Source organism: Mesoplodon mirus, assembly GCF_964341445.2.
Source record: "Mesoplodon mirus genome assembly, chromosome: 6".
In the NCBI taxonomy this organism is placed as follows: domain Eukaryota; kingdom Metazoa; phylum Chordata; class Mammalia; order Artiodactyla; family Ziphiidae; genus Mesoplodon; species Mesoplodon mirus.
The window spans coordinates 28,106,009-28,128,303 of record NC_138982.1 but is presented as its reverse complement, the minus strand read 5'-3'; the positions used below and the strand labels follow the sequence as shown (position 1 = coordinate 28,128,303).

Here is a 22,295-nt window from a genome sequence, read left to right as displayed (position 1 = left end):
ATAAGGCCATCTTTCCTAAAAAGCTCAAATGATAACATATTTTCAAAAGTTGAAATGTGGGGAAGTATGGAGGTGGGTATTTTAATTAAAGTATAAGAAATACAGTCAATAAGGAAATATATAAACATGGCAAAACACAGCACTGGTGTCAGAGTTGGTATTGTGGATGGATGTATGTAAACTTATTTTTTTTAATGTTTGATATTCAAAAAGAAAAACATGGATAACACTCAATTATCCTTAGAATGACAATGATTTTTGCAATATGGTAGGTCAAATTAGCAATTTCCAAGATGTATATTTTAATAGTTGCTTCCAACTGGTGATGCCTGACATGTTTCCCTGAAACCTGCCTGATTTTCAGTAGGGACAGTGCATTCTAGCATCACAAGTGTACAAATTTATAAACAATAGCAAAATTTAAAAATAGAGAAAAAGTATAGTGGACTGCAAAAAATCATTTATCCATGCAAATGCAACTCAAGTTGAGTGTTTAAAAAAAGAAAGAAAGAAAAGGAAGACAGCTGTTGGGCAGAACAAAATTTGAGCAAAGAGAAAAGGAGACTAAAAAAGGGTGACTGAAAATATCAATATTAAGACACATTGGCATAAAATATTGTAAATGATGGTTATCCCATTATTTACACAAATAAACAAGACAAAAAGTTTCCTGATTGCCTTAGCCTCCTAATGATGTGGGGATTAAAATATTAATCTTTAAATCTGAATAACACCTTCTATCCAGGAATTATAAGCTAATTCTCAAACATAAAACATAAAAATGTGTAGTAAGGATGGACGTGGCCTTGGAAAATGATGAACAGAATAAATGAGGATAAAGATATCTAATAATGACTTTACTATTTAAAAAAAACAATATAGTACAATTATAAATCTGTTAATCACATATACATACCTAATTTCCCCCAAGCAATAATTTCTTTATTTAGGAACTATATAAGAAATGACATAAGTAAAATGGCACCGAGGTTTATGTCTCCAAGTGATACAGTACACTGATGAACTTCCTATATATTATGTACCCCTTTAGAATACTCATTCTAAAATAAAGAAGAAGAAAAGAAAGGTAATTAGGAAAATGCCACCTTTCCAGGCATATGTGAAAATAAACTATCATAATAGGGGGGCATCAATTTTATTCTACACAGGCATCTTAAATTTGGCAACAAAGATGCAAGAGAGTATTGAAAAAAAGTTAAACTTAATAAATCTAGCTATAAAAATAGAAAACCTCAGGAACATGAAATATTGCAAGTCAAATACATGAACTATTTAACATGTGGGTGTACAGTTAAAACAGTGCATCAATTTTTTATCACAGAAGAAGGCATTCCGACTGGCTACACAAAGGTAGCAGAGATAAAATATTTTAACAGATGACAAGATTTTTTTTAAGTTGAATAATAAAAGGACTACTGCATGTTTCAGATGGCAACATATTAAGATAAATATGCAGGCAGATATCCGAAAGCATTAAAACACATTCAGAGTTCTGAATAGCACATACATTTGTAATAAACAGAGAAAGTATTTAGAATTTGAACGTTTTTAAGATATGGCAGCTCCGCCAGCGACTGTGTTAGCAAAGCAGTGCTTACCACCATAGCACTTTCTAAGGACATGGTGGGTTTTGGGTTTTTTTTCAAATTTTTAAATTCAAATACTGTTGGCTATCTCTCCACACTCTTAAAACAGCACATTTTACGTGGCATATTGCTCTTTTTGTCGTGTCAACTCTTTGTTTTTTGGCTTTAGCTGCAGGTGGTGTTTTCCATATATGAATTTCTGGGAATACGGTCTGTGTTGGCCATATAAGGATGTCTCTTTGAGCCATATGTTCTGCTGTCATGTGTCTCATTTTGTCTGTCTGGGATGTCAGGACTGATTTCCACATCGTTTCTTGAATGGACCAAATACAAATTTGTAAGAGCAGAGAGGAAAAAAGAACTGGGGCTGGAGCCCAAACAACTTTGTCAAAACATATATAGGAGAGGAAATGCAATATCCTGTAAACATCTGCACCCTTCTTCTCACATCTTATCTGTGACTGACATCATCACAACTGCATAGCTTGGGGAGAGGATCTATTTGATCAAGTTCAGAAGTTTGCAGTGTGTGTGTGTGTGTGTGTGTGTGTATGCAGCTGAATCAGATAGACCCCACATCTCTGGAGATCATGGCATGGCACATGGTAGCTGCCCTACTCTGAGAGCTCTGGGTCCTGCAGTCAGCCTGACCTAGCCTTGAACTTGGGGAAGGGGAAGCCGGCTCACGCTTTCCTCGTTTAGTGAATAAACAGAACTCTTGATTAAACTTTCTGACTAATCTTACAAGAAGGTCTGGTCCCCATTTTACACTCTCATAGCCTCTGGCAATTCTCCTTTGTCACAGTTATCATCAATGAACAATTTGGATAATTACTGGCTTAATAAATATCTCCCACACTAGACTGTAATCCTTATGAGAGCAGCGGCTTCGTCTTGCTCACTGCCCTATCACCAGGGATTTGTACAGCGTCCTTGCAATATTTACATGCTGAATAAATAAATGAGAGCCAAACGCTCACAGTGTCACTTGCAACCAAATTCCACTGCTAATTGCGACGACAATTCCTTTTAGAGATTGCGGAAGTGAGATGGAGTTAGCAGAGGGGAAAGTGGCTATATCATTGAAATGTGAATTAATTGAAATTACATAACATTTACAATTTAGTTCCTCAGTCATATATCAAGTGTTCAATAGCCCCATGTGACTAGTGGCTATCCTATGGGACAGTGTAGATTATAGAACACTTCCACCATTGCACAAAGTTCTATCGGACAGCATTTATCTGGAGAACTTCTATCAAAGATGACTAAGTAAATCCAGGACCTAGCCAGGAGGAGTCTTAGAGATGCTGAATGGCTTTCAGACATTCTAATCATGTCCAAATTGAAGTAATTTTCCATTTTAGAATGAGCCCATAGATCTGTAAGGTTGCATGGAATGAGAATTGGGTACCGCTGCACACAGATTTAAGACAACTTTCTAGACCTGTCTGTATGTGAAAGGGTCCTAGAGTACATTTGGAATAATATGCATTTACCCCAAATGCTGCTTTCCATGAACATTTAAATAGCTCATAGGTGAAGCTAAAAACCACAGAATCACTTGCCATCCTCTCTCCCACCCCCACGTTAAATAAGCATAGTTGCCATTAGAAATGGCTTTTTTGGAAGCTTTAATGTAGATACCTACTCAAACCGGGAGGGCATCCAAACACCAAACAAACAATGGTGTACTGCAGAAAATCATAGCAAAAGGCTTGAATATGTTTCCGGAGGGACAAAGGAGAAATAATAAAGAACTCTAAATAGGGGGCCTAAGGTTTTTTGTTTTGTTTTTTTGTTTTTGTTTTTTCCCTAATACATAGTCAGACTGAGAGTGACCAAAAGTTGTTTCCTAATTACTTTAAGGTGGATGTAAACACCCACTGGTCATTTGGATTATGGTTTTAATAGACAAAGGTCAGTATTAAAGCTAAGCAAAGAAAGGCCAATGTTTAAGCTAGTTTGGAGAGAGTGGGCTAAGGGAAATGAGCAGCCATTATAGTTGGATTCTAGAACCTGATGGGCTATCGGGGCCTTTCACCCAGAAATATTATCTTTTTTAAAGCAAGAATTTATTGGACAACTTTTTTTAAAAAGCTACCTTTCCTTCCATAGATGTCGGTGTGGAGCATAACCTTGACAAGGCACAATGGTAATAATTCCATGAAAACTGGCATCTCTATCTAGACCTAGGTCCAAAATTGAGTAGGGAGGGGGCCAGGTTCCAAAAGCAATGCTATTGAGACCTTCACATAGTTATGTAGCTATCACCACCAAACGACTTAAGAGTTTCAGATTGCCTCGTCTTTTCCCCATTGCTTCTGAGTGCCCGCCCTCCAGCTTCTCCCTCTGCCACATCCTTTAACATGCAGCTTGATTGTACCTCTTCTGTCCAAAGCCTCCTCCAGCTATTAGCTACTTCCTTCTCGATGCCCCATCCCAGCCCCTGTCCTTCTGTGTGGCATTTCATATTTACATGTCTGCCCTTCCCAATTGGAAGTGTGTCAACATCTTGAGAGTGGACTCCTGTCTGTATTCCAGGAGTGTCTCACAGTGCCTGCCCTCTCAGGGAAAGGAATCCAGGAACTGCTCTTACAAGTGAATGCTGCTGAGAATCTTAGAAAGATTCTTGCAATCTTGGGCAGTAAAGCCAGGTGCAAGATCAGAAGTTAGTTCGCTGGCTCCTCAAATCTGCTGCATGTTATCACCTGCGAGCTACTTCAACAACCCAGATGTCCAGGCTGCACCCCACTGCCACGGGTAGGAGCCAGGCGTGCGGTGGCTGAGAGTTACCAAGGCGATTCCAGGGTACAGTCAAGTTTGGCATCTATTGGATTAGGTAATGTTTTGAAGACAGGAAATCAAATATACCTGCTAGGACATCCTCAAGTGAGGTGAAGATCCTGGGGTCACTTGGAAAAGTTAAGGCTTTTCTAGGAACCAGCACTCACCGCCCAATTTAAGAAATATATGTGCAGGCAAGCTACTTGCTTCAAACAAGAAAAAAGGTAGGGGGCAAGCTATCAGATCATTGATTTGGTGAATATAAGTCTGCTGTTTGAGGAACCATGACAAATTAGCATTTGGGCACCTGCGTGAGACTTAACGGGGGTGCCAGAAATTCTGTGCAAGTATATGATTTATCATCACAGACATAAGCGACTAAACACAAAATTACACGTGGAAGTAAAGTTCCAAAACCGGTCTATTATTTACTGCAGCCAGAACCATCCCAGTTTTATCTAATTCTTTTTTTTTCTTCAACATAGTCCAGCAGGCTTTTTCTCCCAGAAAATTTCAACCTGGAGTGGGATTCCCTTTGCAACAGTTGAAAACTGTTCAACTCATTTCTAGACTTAGTCATTGCACTTAAGCAGAACTGAAGTGTTCACGTTGTCCGTGCCCAGGAGCTAGTGGCAGGGCACCTAGCTGCTGTGTAGTGCTCTCAGGAAGCTTAGGGGATTTGAGTTCCAATGAAGTCAAACAGGAACTGTTCCCAATCAACATTTAGCCAAGACATATCAACCAAATCTTCTTAGTGATGTGAATGCTATTTTAATCTTTCTCGGCTTACTTAAAGGGAAAAAGAGTTTGAGGTTAAAATAGACCCGAATCCGGGTTCAGATTGTTTTGGGGGAGAGGACCAGCCAAGGGCAACATCTGATTTTGTACCGCTGTGCCCGTCGCCACAAAGCAGTGGAAAGGAGTTGTTCACTGGGAAGAAAAGCCACCACACCAGAAACAAGTGCAACACACCTGGACAATGATTAAATACCCCTATAATGCTTGAAATTTGTTGAAGCAAAGGAGAAGTGTAATTCAAAACTAAAGCACATTCTCTTTGGGATGATGGCAAAGATCTGGAAGAGACTGTGGCACTGGGTGCACAACAGTGTGAATGTAATTAAGGCCACTTACAAACTGTCCAAATGGCATATGTTATGGTATATATCTTTTACCCCAATTAAAAAAATGTAAAAACAACAAAACTAAAGCAAAACAATCTTTCATCTATTCCTAAGATTGGCAGACGTATATTATCATGCCACACAGAAAAACAATGAGCTACAACACACTGACAACTGCCTCCTTGATGCCAACCCACCGCTGCTTTGTCCTTACCTGCTGACAGCACAGTCCAGTCTATGCTGGATAATTAATTCATATGATGATTACCTGACCCAAGGATAAGTAACATGGATTGATAATGAGAGACCAAGATCTCACCCAAAGTAGGTAATCTGATGGTCCTCTGATGCAAGAAAATGGTTCTCTTTTCAGATTTTCTTCTATGTTCTTGTATCTTAGCAAAAGAAGAGGAAGGAGAGACCAAAACCAAACACTCCAAATATCCAACATTCAAATATCCAAACATTCTTTTTGGATATTTTTCAAATGAGTAAAAATTAACTATACTCATGAAACAGTAGACCATCCCAGGGGAACATCTGTAGGACACTTTCATGCAGTCCAGCCACAGAGGTAAAACAACTGTATAAATGTAGTCAATGTAATAATTTATAAACTATCTCTATATAAAGATTCTAGATCCTATTTATTAATAAAAGAGTGTATTTTTTGTTATAAAAAGTCCAAAAGGCTTTCAAATTTATTTTTATCAGTCACTTTTTTGTGATAGTAATTACAATTGAAGTATTTATTTCTGCATGCAATAATTTGTAATATCATCTTTTATTTTTACAGTATATTGTCTGATATTCTGTTTTGTATCATCTATTCTTACTGATTTTATATTAGGGACTTTTATATTAATGATGGAGTTTTTTTAATGTACTGGAAATTCATATATAAATTGTATCTCATTGAAGTTCATTCCTATATATATGTATTTTTCTGATGCATGACTAAGGAATATGATTACATAGTAAAGCCAAAGTAAAATTACATATTTATTGGGTAAAAAAGCCTAAATAAAATACTAAAAAACAGTTTCACAGCATAACTGTAGCTAGAGCATATCCAGTTACCTATTTTGCAGGTGTGGCCTTCTTTATTAGTGTGTTTATTGTGGAATTTAATTCATTAGATAACTAACGTGGACTATAAATACACGTGCAACTTTCCAGCTGATATGAAGCAAAAAGTTGATAAATAATGCTGCAGTATAATTTTAAAAACAGAACTAGTGAGCCTTCAGGCTATTTTTTAATCATTTATTTTTGTTTATTCTGTAAAGACTATTTTCATTTGTATTTTTTTATCTATATATAAATACACTTGGAAGAGAAACAAACAGCATATTTATGAAAAATTTTGATGGGGACCAGGTTGTAACTGTTTTGAGACTGTAATTGCTTTAAAGATGGACAATACCCACTGTTTTATTACTTCTGCAACTGAAAAAAATACTACACATTCATATCATATTTAATGAAAATTAAACTTATCTCTCTGTGGAGGTAACAAGACTCTCAAAAATAACTTTTAGGTTCACTTTGCACAAAGGGGTTTTGTCACTAAGAATTTACAACACTGCAAGCTAGGGTAAAGGCATCTTTGTGGCTGGCATATGCTGTAGTTTCAGATATAAGCCAAATCTTGGGGCATTCTCAATAGATTTGAAAAATCCAACTGTTTGGCCAACAACCTAGTATGAATAAATGTACGTATGATATACATATAGCATAACATGATATATACATTCACAGATACTATTTGCATGTCATACAAGAGAATGTCACACAACTTAAAACTAGACAACCACAATTTTCATCAGAAAGTCTTTAAAACCCAGAGTTAGTGTAATAGTGTTCTATCATTAGGCAACTCCTACAAAAAAAGGATAAATGACATAGTGGGAAAAGAAGTGGAGAAAAGGTAGGAAGCCTAGATTCAGGTCTTGCTTCTTCCTCTACCAACTAGAAGAGTTACCCTTCATAAGCCAAGCAGAACCCGGTTCTGTACCTACAAAGTGCTGGAAAAGAATCTGATCATCTTTAAGACCACACACAAAAAAAGAAATTCTCTGCCCTTAAATTCAATTTAAAAAATCAAGTTCACTTTAAAGAGAATGTAGAGATGTATAAGGAAATTTGTCACATGCTACATTAGATGTTTATCTATATATGAGACAGGTGTCAAACAAACAAATTAAAAAAAAAAAAAAACCACTAAGGCAAAGGGAAACTTTAACTCACCAGATTCCATCTGTTACATCTGAATTCATGCATAATTGATTATCCATGACTGGTAAGTTCTTTTCTCACTAGCCGACCACAGTTTTCTAAACATTATGTATTAAATCACTAGTAACGTAGACTACATTTCAGAAACAGCAAGGGCAGAATAAGAATATTTTAAATGAAAAATTACATGCCAGTTAATAATAATACAGCTGACCTATGTTTAAGGGAGAGAAATTTTAATCATGTGCATATTAAATATTAATAACCTATTCTGTTATTGTTATAATAAGGTTAAGTAGGCTTCTCCATGCTTAAGGAAAGAGGGAGAACTAGGAATGCACAGTAGTGCAAAAAGATACAGAGACGGGAGACAGACATAAGGAAAATGTGTTAACAATAAACAAGAGGAAATGAAAAAGAAGGAAAAGATGAAGGTGGAAACTAATCTCTATGTGTCATTATGACTGCCAGAGTACTGGCAAAGAAGCAGCATCCTTTTATTTCAATTTTAATCATTTCTGAATTTTAATACCCGGCTCCTTTTGTAATTCTCCTGGCATTCCCCATATGCCTCCAACCCAGCCAAAACACCAATGTAAATGAAATGGCAGGCAACCACACCACTGATATAGCCTCCCCAAAGAACCTACCAGGTGACCAAAGGCAGAAAAAGGTATGTCTACCTTACATCCCTGAGGACCTCCAGCCAATTAACTGGCTGAATGTTCTCTATGTTCTTTAATTTTGCAAAGGACAGTAGTTAGGTAATCTACAGATAGAGAATCATTAAAAAAAAATAAAACAAGCCAGTAGTAATACAATAATCAGTGACCATCAGGGCCTGGAAAAATGAGTTTGCTCTCACTGGCACTAAAGGAGCATCACATGATTATTTAATTACAGCTCTAATTTTTGTCTCGTGGATGGCAACATATCAACAATTAATAGGGCAAATAGAGGAGACTGCTTTTAAAGAGACAGAATGTGCATGATAATGGAATAGGTCACACAGCAGTGTACTGCTTCAGGAATACTTTTCTTTGTGTAACTAACACTGTCCTGTAAAGAGCCACACACATGAAAATCAATTTAAAGAGGAAGTGTCTTTTTTAAAGATAACTTTCCTAGAATGGCCAGAATTTTCAGAATGTTTTAGATGCACCTAACACAACCCTTAAGGAATGGAGTGAAATCTTCATTAATATAAATACCCTAACTCTCAAAACATTTTAAAATAATGGATACAGCTACAATTAAAAAAATCTATTTATGCAATTAATCATGGCGGATATTTATCCAGTGGGGTCCTGAAAAAAATCATTATTGTAGAAAAGAACAGATAGAGGTCAATCAGACTTGGGCCACATAGTATTTTTGGCCCCAGAATATCAGAAAAACCATTACATGGTAGCCTAACTGCAAGGACCTCCAGGGAGTGCTCTGTGCTTATACCAGAATAGGTTGTTACCATAACTGAACACCAAAGGACCATGAACCTAATCAGACAGACTTTGCCTCATCCTCAAGGTCAGTGAGGATAAAACAAACCCCAGTGCTACTGTCCAAAATGACAGAGCACAGAGAGAAAAAAAACACTCAATTATCCAGAACACGGGCATGTGTAGATTAAGTGTGCAGATAACCCCAGTAAAAACAGAAAATTAGAGAGGAAAGTCTTTTCCCATTAAACCATATCAGCACAAGCTAAATTCACTATTTTATTATTAATTTAGCAAATCTTTAACGAGTGCTCTCCACGCAAGACAGAATGCTAAGTGCGAAGCTTCTACTGTTTTCTATAACACAGACTGTTTTCTATACCTTACATTGAATTTTTTTCTTGTAGTTGAATACCTTGTAGAAATAAATAAGGGCAGCACCTAAAGATTTGTAAAGTGGGAATCCTGGTGCATTTTTAGGTGCTGTATTACAAGGTTACATGGTCAACATATCCAGGTTAACCAAGGGAGTTCAAATAGTTAACCAATTTGATAGAATTGTCTAAGGCAGGCTCAGTCCAGCTTTAAACCTCACTAGTTTCAGTCACGCATTGTTCTGCCATACCAGAAGCCAAAGCAAAAACCCAGGCTTTAGATTTGGAAAATAAAATATTCTTAGAACTGCTGCTATGATCAATTGCTCAAATGTATCTTAAATATCAGGTTACAGAGAATTGTAAGAAAACATAGCTTGGCTCAAGAAACAGTGACTAAAACGATTCCACAAAGAGTAGTACTAAGAGGTGCTAAATCAACTCAATAAGCTTTTAATGGCTTATGTTGGCCAAAGTCATCACAAAACAAAAATGTAGGCATCTCAAAATACAATGTGGGAAGGCTAAAACTACTGAGGGACACTGATTTCTAAAGCCACTGGCAAAAGTGATCAAGCCAATGCTAATTACAAAGGAAAAAAAAAAAGAAGCAGAAGAAAATTGAAAATCTTACATCCCAGTGAAAAGTTTTAAAATAAGTTGCTTTAGTAGAAAACACTCTGATAATTCTGGACCCAAAATCTGACTCCATACATTCTAAAAGACTATTTTGAAAAGAGTCTAGCAAGCAGCAGCTTGTATGTAAGAGTATACATCATTCTTTTTTAACATGACTGTTAATATACAGTTAACATGTCTCAGAAAAGGCTGTAATTAACTGTCTACTGCTCCAAAAACACTAATATGTGTAGAGTATTATTAAAATACAATGACTCCTTACAAAGTAAGACTGTCATTTTTAAACTTTTAAGATAATGTTCTAAATTGTTTTTGAGTCCTCTTAAACCACCCCAAAGACAGCCCACCTCTAACAAAAAAAAGTTAAAGCACAGTTATTCAAATATTGTTCCAACCTCTCACAGCCTGGAGATATCTGTCTACTATTAGAACATCTAGGTATCATTTATTTCAGTTGGTGAAAATATAGTGAGAAACACTTGGATTATTAATTCTAGATATTCTTTTAAAATTTAAAACTGTAAGCATTTGAACTGAGTGCTTTCTTTACTGATAAAATATTTTTATCAGTGAACAGGAAAAAAAGGTCTGCTATATCAAGAATGATCACATAGCCCTGTTGTTAATCCCCAGTGATTTCCATTGTCTGGTTCACTGGAACAGGAAAACTCAATTGCATTCAACATCAAACAGCTAATTATGGATACACTATATTCAAGACTATCTCAAGTTTAAAAGATATCTGCATATACTAGGTTCTATTTTATTTATAGTATTTATTACAATAAAATATCTACAACAGAAAACCTCTTTTACCTTAAAGTCCTTAACATTATAAACATTAAAAGGCCAAATTGTCTTTTGCATGCTCTTAACGGCATATCAGAAACCATTGAGTAAGACTAGAAAAGAACCTCTAGCAATCAACTCTACTATATGCCCAGCTTCCTGGAAAACTGCATCTGAAGAGTTCCCCCTCTCACAGATTACTGACTACCTTTTCTTTAAATATCTCAGGGAAAGAAGATCTAGTAATTTCTCCTGGGAGCTTTCTACCACATTTCACCACCCAGAGTAGAATTCACACTGCAGAATTTCTGTTGGTATCTGGTCCCAAATCATCTCTCGCTGAGAAAAAGCAACATCCCAACACAGAAACCTCCCCTGGACACTAAATGCTGGTCTCTCCCTGTGGCTATAGCCCTGATTCCCCATATGGAACTTTTCTGCCACTTACCCTCCAAATATCAGAGGCTGCTCTCCGAATCTAGCCCTACAAGAGAGCTCTCAAGAAGTAGTCTTTGACGAGGTGACAATGACGAAGTTCTCTCTGGCACTGCTAGCAAGGCAGAAGCATCCCCAAATGAAGTGGTTCCCAGTTGCCTGTGAAGCAGCTGGACCATTACTGCAGTTCTGAGGGTACGTCACAAATCAGGTCATAGCTCTGGGTAGGGTCCACCCACTTCACCGGGTACAACGCCCTCCATTTCCGGCACACCTGGGGGGAAGGGGTGTCGAGGAAGGGGTGGAGGGAAATGCAGGTCCACAGACATCCTAGCAAAGGCAGGACCAAGTGCAGCCTGACACCTGCTTCTTCTGCAAGCATCTCAGCTTCATTTGGGGGACCTGCACCCCTAAGGTGCAGCAACAACTCGTGCCACAATAAGCAGGCTCTCAAATGAGTGACGAGTGTAATAAAATATTGCACAGTTAAATGTTTTATCCAGCAAGGTCGTTTCTCCACTGGAAACTGAACCAACTCTTAATGTTTGATTACAAGACACTTCACTACCAAATATCAAATAACTGGACTGAATAAATTTCAGCTGAATCTAGGGACATAAATGCTGGGGTACCGGTTAACTAATTTTCATCTCTCATAACTAAACTGGATCACCGCATAAGCTAAATTACATCCTTGAGAGCCCTTTGAAAGAGGTGATGAGAATTTCTATTTACGAACCTTCAGACAGCAACAACTGTGGAAGTGATACAGAATAACTTGAAAGAATAAAAATAGGCCAATATGCTGGAGAAATGCTACGCTACTAAATCTCACCCTGAATATATATACACACAATCTGTATCTATTTACTCTGAAATGAAATATCTGATCTTAAAAAAGACTTTAAAAAAATAAACAGCAAAAGGTACCGTTGGCATAAGTTCAAAAGTACTAAATAATGTGTGTTAATGTGTTGATCACACTCTATGAAGACATCAAGTTGAAAGAGACTTACCATTGAGAATAACACTTAGGAATGATATATAAATTACCATAGTAGACACTTTTTCTTTGGGAGAGAAAGAGAAGAACCTTGTGTAACAGATTTGATTTACATGCTGTATTAAGACCACATTCTGCTCTGATGTCAATGGAATATGTGATTAGAGATTAACAACCGTGTGTACAGGATGAGTGTAAGAGCTACTTACAGAGCATACTTGAAAACGAGCACTTTCTCAAGTTAATAATAAGTTTTGGAATTCAACTTTAACAGTATTTTGAAGTTTCTAGGGGTCTCCAAAGAGAATGGGCTTTCAACTTAAAAAGAAAAACAACAAATGCATTTAGTACTGTAAAAAATTTGAAATTCAAGGTTGGCAGATTAAACAAAAAGACAAAGGAGGCAAGAATATTTTCAGAGGAAAGTTAACAGTGTTAATCAATCAATCAATCAATCAATGTGTCCCACTTTATACTCATATTTGCAGACCTCCATTAAAAACTGAAGCATTCCATCTATGGCTTGGAATAGAAGACACTTTGTCAAAGTTATTATCTAAGAAATCAAATAGTTGAAGTTATCTCTTTGGAGTTTTGTAGAGAGTTTAATTTAGCAAACGTACACTTGAATGTGTCTGAACATATTTGTCTTGAGGTTGCTCTAAGATGACTATTTTAAGTGGCATGTGGATTCTTTGGGGATTTGGATATTATAGTTGAAGTATGCAAAGGAAAAATGTATAATATTTCTTTCAACTGATTCTCGCAGGACAAAAATGAGAAGATAAAATGACTCTTTTTAAAACTTTAGCCACTGGGAAATGATAAGAAAACTCCTCTCGACCCCTACCCCCAACCAGAAAGAGTCTAAAGCCCTGGATTATAGTACAGGTAGATATTAAAATGGAGACAGAGCCGTTATTTAGTGGTGACAGGAATATAAATACGTGCACTAACCTATAAACCGGTATTTACTTCAGGAAGGTAAGTAATATTTTTCCTCTGATTGCTGAGCTGTCAGTTTAATGCAGCGTAAATAAACAGTAGGTGCCTGCTAGCTTGAAGTAGGAAGTGTTCATTCCACACGAGGAACAGATTACTGAAGCCTGATGCTCATCGTGCTGAAACATAACTTTCATTTTACCAGAAAAGACACCCTACCGTGGAGGATTTTCGTGCCTGATCTATTAATTAACTTAACTCTGTTCTGTCAAAATGTAAACCAATTTGTTAAAAGCATCCCAGAGTTTTGGACTTTGGAAACCAACTGGAAACGCAAGAAGGATGACTGGTCTGTAATCTGATCACAAATGCTAAAAATGACTACTTAGTATAATAAGCAGAAACTATACAAAACCAAAAAAGACAAAGAACATATTTAAATAGAGAATTTAATCATCTCAGTTACCGAATTTACTCAAAATCCTCCTCTTTTGCTAATTAAAAGCAGCTGGCACCTTTCATATTTTGCAACCTTGTGCTACTTAGGCCTGTTCAATGTGTGTGCTTATTCTGCTCTCTGAAATATCTAAAGGTAAACCATTCATAAAAATCCGATCACATTCTTTAATTCTAATCAAAATATTACTGAACTCCCCTGAGAGAAGTGGAAAGTAGGAAGAGCAAATGATGATACCCCTCCTGACAGCATTCATGTAAAATGTGGTTTTCTTCCCATTTTCTATATACCACAAAGCTCTGACAGTATAGAGCAACTCATATTCTCCTTATACATAAGCACAAAGCAAAATATCTCCTGGCATCATTTAAGATGAGAACTTACCTTATCTAAAAAGTATAAAAGGTAATTTGGGGAGGTTTCTATTTAAAACCTGAACAAATTCTGATCATTAATCAGTGGACTGTAAAAGTCAAATGCAAAAACACCCAACATTTTTGCATCTGACTACAACAGGTCCAGACAGAGTCTGAAGATCGATTCGGTCATATGCATTTATTTTATATACTTCATCACTCCCAAGTACGAACATGACACAAGAGTCATCTGAGACAACACGTCTTAGAAGAAAAGATGTGTTTGTGTAAAGGGCATATCTGTGTATGGCCCTTTTGGAAATTTACAGAGCAGATGAAAAACCACCAGAGTGCTTTATAGAGTCCCTGCTGTATATCCATGTTGTATTTAGCTTAACAGTGTTTGTAACCAAAAGGTTTTAACAATAATGAGGAACAGGTGCCTGTCACCTGACCTTTTAGGCCTAATTTACAATCCGCAACCTGTCACATGAAAAAAATCATTGAAAATCTCTCCCAGATATTTCAGTCTTTGCTAATTTAATGCAGACTTGCCTAACCATCACTCAGCACATCATCTTATTCAATCGCAGGTTCATATAGCTTGGCAACAGACTTCTTTGCAGAAATAAACCATTATTCATTTTGTTGTTGTTCTTGTTTAAGATGCTGAGAGACAAAAGAACTCCTTTTGTAGATTATCAACCAAAGAATATATTAATTTATTACAACAACTGAACAAAAGGCATTCCTTTGGAATACTTTTACATACAAAGAACTATTATTTATTACATATTTCAGCTTGTGGGAAAATGAAGAATGCATTGATTCTGGAAATAACTATTCAGACTTTTGGAAGTTCTTTAAGTCTTCTTTCTCTGCTGATCTTTTTTTTTTTTTTCCTGCTTCCTCCCTTCATCCCCCCATTGTCCCCCCATACCCACCCCCCACACATTTTAGGGCACTAGTACTTTAGGAAGGAAATCCCTATTTGTTCTTTTTTCATCCATCATTTGTATTCATTATTTAGAAAGGAATACAAAATTGTGCAGTGATTCTTATTTCTCTTGTATAATCTTGTTACATGTAGCCATACTCAAATTTAACAATGCTTTGTATTTTATAGCTACTGTTTACATATTATGTATTACATATGACTGAACGACTCTACATTTAAAATATTGTTTCCATTAGGAAACATATGAAGTAATAAGTGTCAAATGGAGATGAAGAATAAACATGCCTGGTATATTTATAAAATGTATAGTCATTTAAAATGTGCACAAATAGGATACATATTTTGCTACTGTTACATTTTATATAGAATACACATTGTCTAAAGTGTATTTAATAATGTGCCTAACCGAGTTAGTTAAAGTATTTATGTCTGGTGATTGTGTTAAACACTTGGAGAGGTAGTGAAAGATACAGCCAGTTACTCCTGCTAACTAAAGTTGAAATTATGCGCTTATTATAACCTTTTCTAACAATGTGAGAAAAACAGAGTAAATATATTAAAATTGTTCCACAACAGATGCTTAGGTTGTTAATATTTAAGATGCCTATTCATGCTATTCCTGTCTGCACATTTGTCAAAAATGTAAGCCTGAATGCTAATGTTTGCCAGCAGACTGGAGCAGCCAGTATACGAATGTACTGCTGTTCTACTAAAATAATATGCAATAGAAATAAAGGACCGCTGCTAAATCATAGCACGAGTACCACACAGCAGATTAAAGGTTTTTAGAGCAAACACCTCAACCTTGGCTTTCTCCAGTCTTACTTATTTTTTTTTCCCCCAGCTACTTCTGACGACAGAATAAATCTTAATTCCTGACAACTCAGAAAAATCCACTTTCGATTGGGTGTAAATTTCAAGAAAGTTTCAGCGGGATGAGTTACTCTGTCAGCAGCACAAACACTGTAGATTTCAGGGACTGCTTAGGACAAATCCTGACACCCAGCAAGTCGCATTTTACTCATTCTTACCCCCTCTTCTGTCCTCTTGGGAAACTCTGGTCCCCTGGCCTCCCAGGATGGAACCCCAGCCAGTCGGGGCAGAAAGGTTCTCTCCTGAGAACAGGACGTCTTTCGCTTTTCTATCTCTTTACAACCATGTGGAGTCCAAGTCTTAACAGCATTTGCCTGGAAATCCGGAATGCTGCTGAGAAAGTTCGCCCAGGAAAGGCGCAGAGGTCCAAGCTGCCAACCAGGGCACTTTTGAGAGGCGATCCGGTGGTTGACGCTTGTAAGTGAAATTTGCTACGCTCTAATTAAGGTCAGGGCCAAAATCTCCAGCACGAGCCCTAAGCCCCTCTCCACCTTCTGGGGTCGCCCCCAAGAGTCCAGCTCGGTGGATTTCCCCGGTACGCGCCTGTCACTCCCCGGACCTGCCACCCGCCTGCTTTGTCCTTCTCACCGTGGTGGTCCAAACCCACGCTCCGCCGCCTCGGGAGCCTCGGTAGTGGAGCGCTCAGAGAAGGCCGCCACGCTCGGGTCGGGGCCGCAGGAGGGAGACACGGCGCGGACCCCGAGGCCGCACCTGTGATGTCTCTGTCCCTGCAAAGAGGGCAGCACCTCTTCCGGCCTCCAGCCCAACTCCAAACCCACATTCCCTCCAGCAGCGCCTTCAGGACCGACCTCATTACAACCGGCGAGGGCTCGAAACGCGGACTGCCGCCCCTTTCAAACTCCCGGCTCCAACTTGAGCACCCCGGGGCCCGAGTGGCTCCCGGGATGGAGGAGTTGACACAAACTTCTCAGGCCCCTCTCCACCACTGCTCCCAACCAGCCGCGCCGGCGGGGGGCGGAGGAAGGCGCAGATGGACCGGGGAAGGATGCTGAGCTTAACTTGCGATCCTGCGGGGGAACGTTTCCACTCCCCAGCCTACTCCGCCCGGCACCTTTCTGCCAGCCCGGCCCCGGGGCGCACAGAGAGGGTCTCCCTTTCCTCGTGTGCTTCCTTCGGTCTTTTCGATCCCCCTTTTCTCTTCCCAAAGGGGTTCTATACCCATGACCTGAAGGAGCTTGTTCAGCCGGGGTCTGTCGGGCAGGTGTGTGTGAGGGTGTCCACACCCCGAGAAAAAACGAATGGCATCTTCAAGTCTCCCGTCCCGGGTGCTCTCCCTCACTCTCCCGGCCACCCCTCCGGATCCGGCCGCGAGCGAGAGAAGGGGCTCGGAAGACCCCTGTCCCCGGGCGCCCACGAGAGGGGAGCCGAGTCGCCCCAACGACGGGCACCGCGGGTGGGTGGGTGGGCGCTACGGTGAAGTTTAGATCGATTCCGAAAAAAGAAAGACAGAGATAAAAGGGCAGGAGTAGGGGCCAAAAAGGAAAAAGAGAGAGAGAGAGAGAGAGAGAGAGAGAGAGAGAGAGAGGCAAAGGAGCAGAACTCACTCAGGCATGGGCGTTGGGGGCGGCGGTGGCTGTCGAGCACGGCCCGAGACCAGGCGCGGCTTCCCGGGCGGGCGCGGCGGCGTCGGACTTCCGAGGCGGCGGCTTCTGCCTCTGGTGCCGCCGCCGCCGGAGCTGCGGCTGCCGCGGAAGTTAATTGCAACTTGACTTTAAGTTGTCTTCTTTTCCCATCCGAAGTGGGCGTTTAAAGGGGAGAGAGAGGCGAGGAGCGAGCTAGCGAGCGCGCGGGGCCGAGGGAAGGAAGGGGGGGGAGGGAGGAGATGTTAACGGGGGGAGGGAGGGGGCGGCGGCGGGGGCGGGAGGGGGAAGGGGCCGGCGGGAGTCGCTCTCTGCTCGGCGGTCTCGGCGCCCGCAGTCTGGAGGCGCACCGGGGCAGCCGGGGCGCCCCCCGCGGGAGCCCGCAGCAACCCGGGCGCGCATCCAGCCACAGCTCCCGGGCCGGGCACGCGGCGCCCGGGGGCTCGGCGGACCCCGCGTAGCCGCCGCCGCCGCCCGCCGCCTCCGAGGAGCGTGTGCGGCGCGAGGTGGCCGGCGGGGCGGCGAGGGCCCGGCCCGCCTCCCCGGCACCCACCCTGGCTTCTCCCCCTGGCGGTGGAGCCTTGGCGACCGCCGGCGACACTGGGCGCGCTGGAGCCCGAGCCGAGCCGAGCCCGAGTCGCCGCCGCCGCCGCCGCCGCTCCTAGGCTCCCTCCCAGCGCGCCGGCCCGGGTGTGGGGGGCAGCGGGCCGGAGGGGCGCGGGCGGACGAGGGGCGCGCGCTGCGATCGGCGCCGGAGACCGGACCCTCGGCCGCGAGGGTAAGTGTGGGCGCCTGGGGGAGCGCGTGGCGGTGCGCGGCGCGGTTCTTGACGCCCGCCAACCACCCCCCCTCACCTCTCCCGGGCCCCCAGCGCGCGCACCCCTCCTCCAGCCGCCTGCGGCTTCCTCTTGTTGTTCGTTGTTTGGCTGGGCTTTTTTTTTGGCTGGGGGGTTGGGGAGCGGGGAGCGGGAAGGGGATGATTGTAGCTGTGTGCCAGCGGAGGAGGAAGTCAGGTGAGAGGCCCCGACGCACCCCCACCCCCCGCCCCAAGCCAGCCTCCGTGGGGTGGATCGCTCCCCACTAGGGGCATGTGGGCCAGCTTTTTTCTCTCGTCAGTGTTCGGTCGAGACGATCTTTCCTAGAGGGCCTCCTTCCCTTCCAGCCTGCTCGGTGCACCTCTCTTCACCCCACACTCGCCCCGCTCAGCACCCCATCCAGGAGCGCTGCACCCCAACCGCGGAGCACGTGGCGGAAGGAGGAGGCGGGGACCCTCTTGCAGACCCCCCACGCCGCGCCCCTGCTCATTTATTTAATATCCTCCCGTCGGCAGCTGTACTTCTTTTCAACCCATTGGCAAAAGACGCGTAAACTGAGGTCCAATTTCTCCAAAAAGCGGGAAGCAAAAAGGGCAAGTGAGGAGGATTAAATGACAGCGGACTCGGAGAGGAGAAGGGGCGAGGAAACCTTTCCAAAACGGGAGTGAAACTCCAGACACCTCTGCAAGGTCTGGGTGACTGGAGATTCAGGACCCCAGGCTAAGGAGAAACTGGAACTCGGTCAACTTTGCTTTCTTTTCTTGCCGTTCTTACCCCCAGCTCTAAGGGAGCTCACAGGTCTTTTGTGTTGTGTTGGCTTTGGGAAATGCGCACTGAGTATGACAATAGGAAATTACTACTGTTTACTCAAAGTTAAGAGAATCGCAGAAAGAAAAAACACAGTCTTTACTTTCTCTCTTCGTACGTGTGTGTGTGTGTGTGTGTGTGTGTGTGTGTGTGTGTGTGTGTGTAGTCGTTAAGCTCGAACTGCAAAACGTCCGTTTGTAACAATAAGGACGGTAGAGGCGCCTCGGTGTATTTTTAGAAGCTGCACTTTGAGTTCCTTTTACACAAGGCTCGCTCTCTTATGAAGACCCCATAAATAATTGTATTTAGAGAGCAGGAAACTATGGGAGCAGGACGGAGATTGCTAAAATCTCCATCTCGCCAGCGCAAAAGAGCACTGTTTTGCAGTGAAGTTCCTGGAAAGTGGCAGTGGGCTGAAAATTCAGTTTTTCCTCAAAGCTCTGTTAGGTCCTCTTCTGTCAGATGTCTATGAATAAAGCACGCTGGGAAAATCCTGATATCTGTGCCCTCTTGTTTTACCTTTTGCACAGTGGTTGATTCTACTTTCAAGTCCTGGTGACAGCACATCAACTGTGCTGTATTTTTGTGTGGTTTTCAAATAAAGGATAATACTGCCTGTATTCACTCTGGTTTCTGATATGCCTGTTCTTTTCTATCAATGGGTATTGAATTCACTGGAATTTATCTATCTTTTTCAGTTGATTGTCATTTTATGCAGAGTCGACAATTCTAAACACATAAGAATGTAGAAAGTTTATGCATTAGTATTCTTTAAGAGAACTAGCCCCTCGTTTTTTTTTTTTTTTTTTTTTTTTTAAGACACAGGTGCCCACTTCAGCTTCTGGTTCTAAAGCAAAGAGGTATAAATGATTGCAATGGGCAAAACAAAATAAAACACAAGTTTTCCTTCCTGGACCACTTTCTGTCTCCACAGGGTCCAAGAGACACCAAATCCTCCTGCCTTCATTTACCAAAATGCTGAATTGCCTAACTAGTACCAATATCTCCATCTGGGAATGACATCAGGTTTGGAATGGAAAGAATAAATTCTCAGTCTTTAATTACTGCTTATTAGCAATTTCTTGAAGCAGGCAGCTGATTCTCCAATTCTGAAAGCCTGAAATGAAGCTTAGCAGAAATCGAAATATAAAAAAAGGATTGTTTCTCCTCCCTTACACACTCTTATGTACTCATCTACTACTCCAAATTATCAACCAAGCCCCCAGAATTTAAGGTGTGATATGGTCATCTGCATTAAACCAAGGGAACGTTTTGCCCCAACCTTTTGAATTTGCTTTCCCCTGGGGAAATAGTCTTATACAGAGAACTCATAGGCACTGTTATAATATAGAATGATGTAATGATGGGTACAGTGCATGAAATAACATATCTTGGTAAACTCTATGTAAACCCTGCCCCCTGGCACATAGTAGGAATACGTTAAATACTTACTGGATTAAGAAGTTAATGAAATATTGTAATTGGCCACAAATTCAATAGTACAGGGCTAAGGCTTTTTTTCAGAAGGAAAAATCATCTTGCCTGAAAGTTATTAGGGTAATACATTTGTGCTCCTAGTTTTTTTTTTTTTAACAAGTCCAAACCTAATTTAAATGGTTGAAAGACAACTAAATCTGAAACATATCAATTGGTCAATAATAATAGCTAGTGTCAAAAGCTCATTATCTTCCTAGGAGAACAGACAGTAAAATATTACCTACTAAATAGTATGAGAAAGATGCAAAGGAAGAATAAAACAGTATTGGCCTGCAAGGCACTTACTTGCTGGGAAAATGACATTATAATGTGAAAAGACAACTCAGCAGATCAGTAAATGGTTTGAGTCAAAGGAATATTTTTTTAAATAGATTTTTTTTTTTCCTTTTTAGACCGGAGGAAATAGACATCCTGAAGTTCCAGGTTGGAAGGCATCTTTAAAGTTGATTTGTTCAGTGAAAACTTTAGGGACATCAATACAAACATCTTGAGTGAAGGGAAACTCACCACTTACCTCCATAGAGGCAAGGATTTTATCTACAGAATACTTATCACAGAGTAGAGTTCAGTGTACACTGTGTGAATGAATAACATCCTAAGTAGTTAATTCCATTTTTGTACACTTTATGACATCTTTGTCTTAAATTGCACGGAATCGGTCTTCCTAATACTTCCAGCCATTAGTCTTAGTTCTACCACCTGCTGCAAAACAGAGCAAATCTATTGTATTCATCAGGATAGGCTATGTTATGCCAGAGTAACAAACAATTCCAATTTTTAGTGACCTGTAATGGCAAAGGTTGTCTTCTTGGTTATGCGATGAGTCCACTGCAGGTCTACTGGTCTGTTCCATGTCTCCTCATTTAGGGTCGCAGGCAGATGGAACAGTTGCCACCTTGAATGTTTCATGTTGCTATGGTAAAAATAAAGATCACTCTGGAGAGTCTCATACTGGTATTTAAATGCTGCGGCCAGAAGTGACACACATCATTTGGACTCACAACTCATTGTCCAAGACTGATGACATGGCTCCATGGAATCATCCCAACAAGGCCAAATAGAGCAGCCTACCTTGTGCCCCAAAGTGGAGAACTATGGTACACAGCTCTAAAACCTGATATATTCATAGTGACTTGTGTCCACATGATCGCCTCCAGCTAACAGATTTCTTCCTGCCACTGTGTGGCCCAAATGTTCCACTTCTCAGGGTAAACGCTGCCAGAGAGACCACAGCTTAAAGGGAGACATGCTGTGATTTCTTTCACCATCCACTCTCTGAATGCAGCCCTCTAACCCACCCCTCCCCCACCAAAATTTGGCACCCTATCAGTTTTAAGTCACTCTTTATATATTTATTAATATTATATACACTGTATTTTCTCAAGACTTGTTTTCCTGGAAAGGGTACAATGAACAGGAACTTTTAAGAACTGCTATCAGAAGATGTCATGATCATTATCAAACTTTGAAATTTGGTCTCGAGTCACTACTTCCCTTATTTTAAATGTCACAATCTTGTGACACACACACAAAAATTCTCTTGGAAGTATTCAC

At 40.8% G+C, this 22,295-nt stretch overlaps 1 protein-coding gene across 1 annotated transcript in view; it reads right to left on the bottom strand.

Moving 5' to 3' along the window:
• Nucleotides 1-17,768, bottom strand: part of SATB1 (SATB homeobox 1) — a 98,137-nt gene extending 80,369 nt beyond the window's left edge. Inside the window, exon 1 of the mRNA XM_082625013.1 lies at nt 17,587-17,768. The gene's annotated coding sequence lies outside the window, so the exon portion shown is untranslated. The remainder of the gene's footprint in view (nt 1-17,586) is intronic.
• Between the last annotated feature and the right edge of the window lie 4,527 nt (nt 17,769-22,295).